Raw genomic sequence first — 12229 nt, forward strand, 5'->3', positions numbered from 1 at the left:
GATATACAGGCTGATTAATACCCAATTTTTTCCCAAAATTAAGGCTCGGTGTTGCTGTTCTCTCATAGTTGAAGCAAGATTGGGATCCTGCAGTTCTGAAAGCTCCACCTATAACATAAATGGAGCAGAAGTAAAGATAAGCATGAATAAATTATCCAAAATTTTTACGAGAAAGTTTTGAAACAATGAATATTTGTGTTCTGTAAATTAATCTACCTCACTAGCTAGAAGCAGACTAGGGCAATCATCTGCATTGGGTACGTAGAAAAACACCGTACAGCTGCCAAAAGTTTATCTTCCTTAAGGATTGCTAACCTCAGATCCCAATCTGTCTGCCATTGACTATTTTTCCTCATTGAAAAACTATGTAGTTAGAAGAGGCCACAATTCAGAATTTTTTTCATTACATTACCAACTACATCCTTATTTTATTTGGTTTTAATTTTCAGGGTATTTAAGTCTATTTAAGTGGGTTTTATGTTATTTTTGAAAGATTAACGTTTATGAAATTAGATGTTAAATTTTGGTTATTATCGATAACTTCTCTAAAAAAAAGGTTGTCCGTATTACTTTATTGGTTCTGTTTGATTGACTTTTTTATCGGTTTTTTTTTTTCCTTTTATGAATTATGTTTATAATTTATAATACATATCTAAAAAATATGTATTACCTTACTTTAATTAATTGCACATTGTTTGACAACTAATTTCTCGCAATTTGTAAATGGTGGAATGCTCTATAGTGATTAGAGCATTTCTCTTGAATCCACTTCTCTACTGTACATTAGTATAGAATACAATTTGTAATTAAAAAAAATATTGTCATAGACAATGAAAGATTGTAAATTGTAATGTCGTAGACAAAAAAATAAAAACTTGGAAGCGTTTACACACTTGGCCAACCCAAGAAATCGGCTATTTTATTACGATCATGTGAGGCATTTTTAATTCCACGTACCAAATCATTTCTAATCAAGAAATCTGCTACTGTATTACGCTCATGTGATGTATTTTTAATTCCACGTACAAAATCATTTCTAATTAATTACACGCACAAAGTAATTTATAACAAAGTTCTTAGTTACAAATCAATTTATACTTTGTTATGCTCCTGATGCATCTAATTCCACGTAAGACATCAATTTTGTCACATCTCGGCCCGGGGCGGATCACTTCCCCGGCCCGCTCCACCACTGTAGCACGATATTGTCCGCGTTGGGCTTACCATTCCCTCACGGTTTTGTTTTTGGGAACTCACGAGCAACTTCCCAGTGGGTCACCCATCATGGGATTGCTCTAGCCCCCTTCTCGCTTAACTTCGGAGTTCCTACGGAACCCGAAGCCAGTGAACTCCCAAAAGGCCTCGTGCTAGGTAGGGATGTGAATATACATTTAAGGATCACTCTCCTGGGCGATGTGGGATGTCACAAATTTAAAGTTGACCCTCACCAAAGTTTCAGTCCTTTAGCATTTTTAGAAATAACAAGTTATGAGTTTAATTAAGTTATCATAATCACAGATGAGGATCCCATCCGGATCCAAATGGTGGGGATCCTAAGGATCCTCACATTGAGCCGTTCATCATATATCGTACGGTCAATTTTTGTCAGATACTATTTGTGTTTAATTTTAAATAATAAAATTCAAATAATTTCTGACTGCACAATATACGATAAACGGTTAAGATTTGAGGATCCCTAGGATCCCCACCATTTGGATCCGGATGGGATCCTCATCCTCATAATTACGTATACTTTTTCACATGTAGAGATTATTTACTTCTAGTTCTAGTTTATTTTACTGAATTTTTTATCTTTGAAAGAAACTCCAGATTCAGAAGGGCATAAGCCCATTGGGCTTCGTGAGAAAGAATATGACTGAGATTTGGTGGGGATGCGCGGGCCCGAGCAGTAGGGCAACGCTTGGCTCCAGTAGTAAGCTACTGTAGTAGGCCCTCCTTCTTAAAAAATTAATTTAATATTATGTTGATCATTAGCCCACGTATCAAATATTAAACTAATAAGAATTATACTACACTTGAGCTTAGCCAAAAGGCCGAGAAAGGTATGAGCTTTAACACGCTGAGCCTTGGTTTTTATTTTACCTCCTTAGCACATTCCCATCTCCGCAGGCTGATGTGAAACACTAGAACTTTTTTTCTCTTTGGTCATTAAACTCAGGTGTTCTTCAAAGTAAAATTGTGTTCTTCGAAGTAAAATTTTGTAACCTCGAAACAACATGGCGTCAAGGATTCAGCGGGAGATAATTCGAAGGTGGAGAATGCAGCTCCAAGGATCTGTTGCCTCAATTTGTTTAGTTAATCAAATTAAATTGGTAATTAAACTAAGACAAACTGTTGCTTCAACAAAACTACAAGGCTCAACCAGAGACTCTCTTATTAACAAGACAATGTATTTCTTACGTATACAACACATTTGGGACTATAAATCTCTGATATCATCTATATGATTTAACACCAAGAACTCGAACTCGCAGAGGATTTATTACAAAACGTATAGATGGGAAGAAAAAGAAAATCAATCCTAGTTAGGAAAGAATAAGCAATTCGTATATGTCTATACGATACCTTCTTAAGGGGATCCAGCTCTACTGTTCATGAAGCGTGATAGATAGTTTTCTCATATTGTCCGTCTGGTGACGTGTATTAACTATATGGTACATTTATGGTGTGAACCCAAAATAGAGTGAAAACATTCAACTTTAACTAGTCATTATATGATCTGTATATGGTCACAGGACGTTCTAAATAAAGACGCGCAATATCTTATCCTACTCCATAAATAATGGAGCGAAATCCTTCTTATGAAGCTCTTCCTAATGGGAAAATATACATGACTTACAAGAAGGTGGCACATAAAGAGAAAAACAAAACCCTTTAATTCTAATATAAAAAACAAACCCCTAAATCTCATGATCGGCCCTAATCTCGTATATGGTAAAACCGTGCCTTTTCTCCACTTTGAATTAAATACTTGTTATTAGATTCAAATTTCAATTTGTTGTAAACTATTTGATGAATACAAGTTGTGATATCAACGCGGTCTAATTCCTCCAATCCCTACCTCCAAACTAAACGTATCTCATTAATTAATTAATGGGGTAGGTCAGGTGAGGTTCATATAGTCAAGCAAGTCTCCCATGCTCTAATATTATGCCCCAATTGGCAGTGTACTCCAAATGAATCCAGTTAAGTAGTGACAAAATTCAAATGCGAGTCCTCAGCAACTTTCACTACTAGAAATTTGGCTAAAAGTCATCCTTTTCATTAGTGTATTGTCAAGTGTGGACACTCTCATTGGTGGCAAACCTCAATGACCACCATGCAGCCACTAAACTAGAGAGCATGTCCTTTGTAGAGGATTTTATTGTAACAATGACTAACAATATTGCATTGGTGTGTATGTGAATAGTACAACTTTTTTATATTTGATAATTATTTCTAAAATTCAAAATATCTCATTGTCCTTCTTATTAGTGGCTAGATTTGAGACTAACATTGGTGCCTTTCATACTCATACACACACCAATCCTACGTGTCTATATTAGGATTAGTGGCTTTTAAAGTATAGGCACCAATGTTAGTCTCAAATCTAGCCACTAATAAGAAGGACAATGAGATATTTTGAATTGTATTACATGCATTTTAGTAATAGCTCTGTACTATATTAAAACTCAACTTGTTAATATAAAATTCACATGAAATTTAAATTTGCAAAAGGATTCACATTTCCAACCAACCACACTTTATATCCAATAGATTTATCAATAACAAGGTTTGTGCAACATAAGAAAGCATATTACATTCAATGATGTTGTCCAACACAACCAAGTACCCAAGGGTGATGACATTACATTTTATAACACCTATGTACCTATGCACATCCACCAACAGCAAACTGATAACTAACAAAAGCCACCTACTTGGCTCTATGCCCTCCCTATGACATTTCTAGTATATACATCAAGTAAAATTCACAAAAAGGATCATAGTTAACTATTCACTTACTGAATTTCAGCTATTCACAACAAATCCTACATAACTTACACGTTACAACTAAGCCTTCTTCAGAATTCCATCCTCCCACTGCAAGCGTCAGACCTAAGTTCGTCATGCAATGAAGCTCACTTAACCACATTCCCTTCTTGAGAGTCCCACAATTTTTTCTGAATTGAAAAATAGATCTTTTACAAAACATGGTAAAAATAAAACACGATGAACTAAGAACAATATATTGAAAACATACCAAGAGCTTACATCTCTGTGGAACATCTGAAGCAAGCATGACAGCATATGTGGAAGACTCGTCTCTGTCAGCTTCCACCTTCATTCCACCTGCAAATGTACAAAAAGAGTTCACAACACCAAACTACAACCGAGACCGAATTAAACGAATAACTTTGTATTTAGCAGGTCTTAATTCTACGAAGCCGAAATTCCTTACCAATGAGGCACACCACGGTTTCTCTTCTTGATAGGTCAATCACATGCTGAAACTCAAACAAAAAATCAACATTATAAATTCAAGAAAAAAACAATGCAATGATTTCAACGTATAATCATCCTTTCAGGCGGGCATTCATTAGATACAGATAGATGTGTTGAAATGCCACGGCTGCCAATTGATATATAGTTTTTATAGCATGCACACAAAAATTGTTCAGCCAAAACAATCTCTAATTAAAGCATCGCATTTTATTAAATTGAAGATGAATCAATACCTGAGAATAGAGGCTAATCATTAGGTTAGGAACCTATGAAAACAAAGGAAAATAACAATAATAAATTTGAATTTACTACAATTTTCTCTAATACCATATTTCATATACTCTACTTAAAGATTCAATTCTCATCGTTCTCATCGTTAGATGTTTAACCCGTTAAAAAAAAAAACAAAAACTTAAATTAAGAAACAACTGAAGAGATATGATATCAACACCCTTAGCAAGAATAAGGCCAAATCCTTTCCAAGAGAGCAAGGTGTTGTGCCTTGGCCCGTTCGTTAGTGCGGAACCGAGATTCAGATTACAACCTCACCAAAATCACACACAGTTGAATAGTTTAAAATACAAGAAATAAAGACACCAAGAAATTTACGAGGTTCGGCAAAAACCTGCCTACGTCCTCGGAGAGATATTGCTCTTCACTATGAGAAAAACAGTACAAGTTACACATGAGTTAAATTGACATAACCCAATCCCATAACCCTTGTACACCCACTCACAGAATTTTCCCAAAAGCCTCACTCTACCCCAAGAGATCTTTCACAAGAGATCTTTCACTCTAGCTCTCTTGATTTCTCTCACCCATGCCCATGGTAGAGCCAAATGCTCACACCATCTCTTTTGGATGCTTTCCTTCTCTCATCCGTATCCTTATTTTGCCAAATGCTCTCTTTTATGCTTTTCTTAATCCAAGCCTTCTCCCACAAAACATGGCTTTGAAAAAGCCACAAAACATGGCTTTGAAAAAGCCACAAAACATGGAGCAATTTAAGCCACAAAACAAGCCACAAAACAAGGAAACATTTGGCCATTATCCAACAATCTCCACCTTGGCCAAATTGTACCAAAGTCCATTGGCCTTACGTACCAGCATGCACACTCTGAATCAACCTCGTTGGTCCTGTTCCGATTCAGTTACTGCCAATGCATGTGCAGCTGCTGCAAGCTAAAAATCACCATTTAGCTTCAGACAGGATCTCAACACATCCTCGTCTCCTCCAGCAGGTTTTCCTCCTCTTCATTGTCTGCAACCTGGAAACTCGTCAGCGCGCCTATTTCCAGCAACAACCCATCGAGCCAGACAAAATTCCCACACTTCCTCCTACCTCAGGACCTTCTCATCACCTGTGAATCCCATAGCTCCACCTGCTGCAAAACCCCTGCAACACTTGAGACTAAACATCACCAGGAGAAGTGTTGCTTCGAGTACCTAGAGGGCATACTCAAAGTCTTCCACCACAAACTTGCTAACCCGGCCTTGCACCCGTAGCACTGTGGACCCTTGCCTTCGGAACCGGATCCGAACCTGCTGTCTCTCTCAGATCCTCTTTCCAATTTTCTTCCACGATTTCAACCTTGAATAGCTTAAGCAGTCTTGTGCCCACCATCATCCATGGTCTCTTGTGTGTATCATTCCACACCAAAGAAGCTTGCACCTACTCCAAACTTACTGTTTCTTTCCTTGCAGTAAAGTTTCACAAGGTTCTCGTACAAATCTGAAAGTGAGGTAAGAAGAAAGAGGCCTTTGTCTTCTTCCTCAACATCAACTTTCGCAGTTGATCCAAGCATCCCTAAACACGGCTTCCATTTCTTCAGGCTTCCATTACTCTCCTTTACCAAGAGCAAAACCGCCTCTTCCTTTAAACTGCTCAACTGAAAATTCCATGGTGAACAACAAATCTGGACCTCCAACGAACCAAAGCCCCCAACGATGCTCTGATACCAATTGTTGTGCCTTGGCCCGTTCGTTAGTGCGGAACCGAGATTCAGATTACAACCTCACCAAAATCACACACAGTTGAATAGTTCGGCAAAAACCTGCCTACGTCCTCGGAGAGATATTGCTCTTCACTATGAGAAAAACAGTACAAGTTACACATGAGTTAAATTGACATAACCCAATCCCATAACCCTTGTACACCCACTCACAGAATTTTCCCAAAAGCCTCACTCTACCCCAAGAGATCTTTCACAAGAGATCTTTCACTCTAGCTCTCTTGATTTCTCTCACCCATGCCCATGGTAGAGCCAAATGCTCACACCATCTCTTTTGGATGCTTTCCTTCTCTCATCCGTATCCTTATTTTGCCAAATGCTCTCTTTTATGCTTTTCTTAATCCAAGCCTTCTCCCACAAAACATGGCTTTGAAAAAGCCACAAAACATGGCTTTGAAAAAGCCACAAAACATGGAGCAATTTAAGCCACAAAACAAGCCACAAAACAAGGAAACATTTGGCCATTATCCAACACAAGGAAACTGCTAACAAGTTAAAAAGAAAGAAAAAATATTTCACATACAAAACATTTACGTGTGTTTCTTCCTAACATGAAGACGACAACGACTCGAGATTATATGACTACATTACATCTCCTTTGGTTAATCCATCATGTGATGATGAAGTACCGAATCATCCAAAAATCCTCGATTCTAGAGCAGGGGATGCTCCCATGGCTGAATTCAAATTAATGCTCCGTTACTCTTTTTTTTTCTTTCAAGCAATTGAAATCTGCGTGTGCGTTGCAGGGAAGGTGACAAACGAGTGCTTCTTATGTTCAAGCAAGATCTTGAGGATCCTTCAAATTGGCTCTCGTCATGGACTAGTGATGGGGACTGTTGCAACTGGACTGGAGTTGTCTGTGATGACTTAATCGGTCACGTCCGTGAGCTTCACCTCGCTAATTGGTTGGGTGGTAAGATAAATCCTTCTTTGCTCCATTTGAAGCATCTCAACTATTTGGACTTAAGTTGCAACAATTTTCAAGGCATGATTCCTAGCTTCTTGGGCTCTCTTAAAACTTTTTACACCTTAACCTCTCAGTAGCCGGATTCCAAGGATTAATTCCTCCTCAATTGGGAAACCTCACAATTCTACATTTTCTCAGTCTCAGTTGTCAATCGCTGAAAGTTGAGCATCTCGAATGGATTTCCAGTCTTTCCCACTTGAAAAACCTAGACCTGAGTTTTATTAATCTTAGCAAAGCATCTAATTGGTTGCAAGCAATAAACGAGCTCCTTTTTTCGGTAGAGTTACATATGGTCAATTGTCAACTTGATCACATTCCCCCTCTTCCTATCATAAATTTTACTTCGCTTTCTGTCCTCGATCTTTCCTATGACAGTTTTGATTCTTTGATGCCTAGGTGGGTTTTCAGTCTTCGAAATTTAACTTCCCTTTATCTCAGTAGTTGTGGTTTCCAAGGTACATTTTCTAGCCATCCCAAGGAACCAGATCTTTCATTAGATAATCTGTGTGAGCTGATGGATCTTGATCTTTCATACAACAATTTCAATGGAAATATATCAGATATCTTTGAAAGCTTGTCTGTGTGTGGTCCAGACCGAATAAAGTCATTGTCGTTAGTGCGTCATAATTTTTCAGGTCATTTAACAAAGCAGTTAGGAGAGTTTAGAAACTTAAACCACCTTGATATCTATGGCAATTCAATATCAGGTCCCATCCCAATTTCATTAGGTAACCTATCATACTTGGAGTTCTTAAGCATTTCTAATAATCGGTTTAATGGAACTCTTCCGGAAGTGATTGGCCAACTGAAAATGCTGAGTTATTTGGAGATATCGGAAAACTCATTAGAAGGTGTGGTGTCTGAAGCTCATTTTTCCCACCTCCCAAAACTGAAGCATTTCTTGCAGCCAGGAACCCATTGACTTTGAAAACAAGTCGGGACTGGCTTCCTCCCTTCCAACTTGAGCGTTTATCGTTGGATTATTGGCATCTAGGGCATGAATTTCCTATGTGGCTTCGGACACAAACGCAATTGAAGCTTCTAAGCCTACCCAATACAGGAATTTCAGACACAATTCCGACTTGGTTTTGGAACATATCTTCACAGTTTAGTACTGTAAATCTCTGTAGCAACCAGTTGCATGGTGAGATTCAAGGAATAGTTGGGGGGAGTTTGATTTCGGTTGACCTGAGTATTAACCAGTTTAACAGTTCGTTACCTTTGGTTTCCTCCTCAGTAGTCACACTAGATCTTTCCGGCTCATCATTTTCTGAATCTCTCTTCCACTTCTTTTGTGATAGGATGGACGAACCAAGAAACCTTATCAGCCTTCATCTTAGGGACAATCTTCTCACTGGAGAAATTCCTAATTGTTTGATGAACTGGAAACGGTTGTTAACTTTAAACCTAAACAGCAACAAGCTGACTGGGAACATTTTCCAAGCTCCATAGGGTACTTAAAGAGACTGGTATCATTGCATTTAGGCAATAATCATCTATATGAAGAATTACCTTTGTCCATGCAAAACTGTACGGAGTTGTTAGTGGTTAACCTCGGCCAAAATAAGTTTTCCAGAAGCATTCCAACATGGATTGGGACAAGCCTTCCGAATTTGATGATTCTTAACATTCGTTCAAATAAGCTTCAAGGAGACATTCCTCATGAACTCTGTCATCGGAAAACTCTCCAAATCTTGGACCTTGCACACAATAACCTTCAGGAGCAATACCGACATGCTTAAAAAATATCAGTGCGCCAGATGTATACAAGATGCCGAGTTTAGTCGATTTTATGATGGATTCTGTGATAGTGGTGACAAAAGGGAGACAAGACGAATATAATTGGGCGTCAACACTTAGGTTGGTTATAGTTATGGACCTTTCAGACAACATGATATCTGGAGAGATGCCAGAGGAACTGACCAGTCTCGTTGGCTTGCAGTCCTTGAATTTATCGAAAAATCTTTTGACCGGAAGAATCCCTTCAAAGATTGGTAACATGAAATGGTTACAGTCTATGGATTTATGAAATTCCCCAAAGCATGAGAAGTTTGACATTTTTGAGTCACTTAAACGTGTCCTGCAACAGTTTGACGGGAGAAATTCCGAAAAACACTCAGCTTCAGAGCCTTGATCAGTCTAGCTTCATCGGCAATGAACTTTGCGGAGATCCACTCAACACGAATTGCAGCTCAGATAGGATGGTGCCACCAACAGTTGAGCAAGACGGAGGAGGATACCGTTTACTTGAAGACAAGTGGTTCTACCTGAGCTTGGGACTTGGATTCATCGCGGGGTTTTGGATTGTGCTTGGTTCTTTGCTAGTAAACATGCCATGGAGCATTCTTCTTTCACAGTTGTTGAATAGGATGGTGCTTAAACTGTATCATGTATTTGAGTGAGCTTGTTGGCATTTTCCTTGCTGTGAAAAATACCGTACATTTGTTTGATTGTATTTTTTTTACTTTGTTTTAAAAATAGGATAGTGAGCAAACTTTATGATGTAAAAGTGAGATGAAGTCGCTTTTCTTTGTGTTTTTTACCTACTAATTGTGAACTTTTGATTAATCAAGAATCCTTCAACTGTTGATTGATTGAAGAGAGAGTATTATACATGTTTGATTGTGATTTATAATTGGCTACTTAATTTGGACTTACAAATAGTCAAGAAATATGACTCAAGGATCGCATAAATATTGTCCGTTTGGTAACATGTGTTGACTATACGGTACCTTTATGGTGTGAAGCCAAAAATAAAGTGAAAATATTGTACTCTAACTAGTCACTATATTATCAATACTGATCACGAAACGTTCAAGACAAAATGCGCGCTATCTTACCCTACTCCATAAATAATGGAGCGGAATCCTTCTTATAAAGCTCCTTCTTGATGCGAAATATACATGTCTAACAAGACCGGGGCTCGGAACACCGCCATACCGGGGCTCACTTCTTGATCATGATCGATCAGTGAGCAAAACCGGGGCTCGGAACACCGCCATACCGTCTATAAAAATTGTAATCTCCATTGCCGACATCATAATCAGCAGCTTCTCCCGGAAAATCTTCCATAACCAAAACGCTTTCGCAACGATTTTAAAATTGAGGCTCCCGGGGTTGATATTTTCCACTATTGAGCCTGATAGTTGCAACCACAACCCACAGGCAGAAGAAGAAAAATGAGCAGAACGTCGAACAACTTCCTCCTCCCCATTTTTCAGTAGAATCGATATGGTAATTGAGAGTCGAAAGGGAGAAGAAGAAGCGAGACATGCACTACTTTAATAGGTGGTAAGGCCATATGCTCGTGAATTTGATTTATTAAGTTATTGCATGAACCATCATATGGTGCTAGTGTCATGTCATCCAATCTGGACAGAGATAAAGCTCCGTTAAAAAGTTGTCCTGCGGACCAACGTATATAAGGTTGATGTAGAGACACGCTACTAAAGGATGTAAATTGGCCGAGTCAAGCCGAGTAGTAGAGTGCTCAAACTAAGCTCAGATGATATTATTCGTGTTCAAGTTCTGTTCAAACTCAAAAAGGCTCATAGGAGGACACCGAGATGGACATCGCCACGTGATGGAAGACATCCGAGGGTGACATAACCCATCTTATCATGTGTATGCTCTGAACTTGTTCATACATTCTCATATTACAACAGAATGGCCCCGTATTGACTGACTATCAAGGGTGATGCAAGCTACCATTTCATGCTTATGCTAAGAAGATGTAAATATCCATACAAATTTGTGCCGAATAAATATGTATTTTTAAAATTAAAATATGAAAATACATGAATATGTTTAGAGCATACATATAATATGATGACTTACTTCACCCTCAAATGTCAGCCAACACAAGGTCGGGGACAAGCATAGATCCACATAGGGACCTGGGAGGTCCCAGGATCCATCGGCGATCCTAAATCGCTGCTAGAAATTTTTTGGGGACCCCTCGTACTCGAGTATGAGGTATGTGCAGGTTGTAGGTTGCAGTGGCTGTCTTCTTCTTGGAGAAGATGACCGCGCACGGAGAAGAAAGAAAATAGGGACCCTTCCAACCTATCTCATCCTTGCTTCTGCCATGGTCTCATCCATCGGTGCCATCCACTTCTCCTCCAACCTTTCTCTGTCGTCTAGCGGGGCAGTACATAAGCCCAAATTTCCCCAAATTATTTCAACCACCTTAGTAATTTTTCTTATGGGTGAAATTTCCTACATAAGGTTAGTAAGATGGATATGATCTGTTATGGGTTGGTGAAATTTGGGGGTGGAGTTGCCATGGCTTCGGGAGAATGGGGAGGGAGGCGGTTGGTAGAGGTATGTCAGCTATGTTCATGGTGAGAGAGAAGGTGGATGTTTGGAAACTAGTAAAAGAGAAAAATGGTGTGTTTTGTTAGAAAGATAGTGGGAGTTTGGGGAGAGTTTTATTTGACCGGTGTTTTAAATTTAGTGGTCCATATTAGATAATCAATAACTTAGGTACTTCCTAATAACTTATGAAACCTCGTAATGGATGCTTGAATTATGATTTTATAATTTGTAATATTGTTTTGCATATGATTTTTGACCTTCATTATTGGGACTCTCCGAGTTTAAAATTATGAATCCGCCACTGGCCGGGAGGACACCAAGATCGGCGTATGTCTTTTTTCAAGCTCGAACTTGGTTCTGATCGGCTTGTTTAAATCGATTACTTTTAATTTCTTTATTATTCTTTCGTAACGAGTAAAATGGT

General features: G+C 38.6%; 2 pseudogenes; one reads left to right on the forward strand and one right to left on the reverse strand.

Moving 5' to 3' along the window:
* Positions 1-1887: 1887 nt before the first annotated feature.
* On the reverse strand, positions 1888-2067 carry LOC137721582 (U2 spliceosomal RNA; annotated as a pseudogene).
* Positions 2068-7247: 5180 nt separating this feature from the next.
* Positions 7248-9897, forward strand: LOC137721198 (receptor-like protein EIX2; annotated as a pseudogene).
* The last annotated feature ends 2332 nt before the right edge of the window (positions 9898-12229 follow it).

The sequence above is a fragment of the Pyrus communis genome, chromosome 1 (genome assembly GCF_041283825.1).
Source record: "Pyrus communis isolate YQ-2024b chromosome 1, ASM4128382v1, whole genome shotgun sequence".
Taxonomy (NCBI): Eukaryota; Viridiplantae; Streptophyta; class Magnoliopsida; order Rosales; family Rosaceae; genus Pyrus; species Pyrus communis.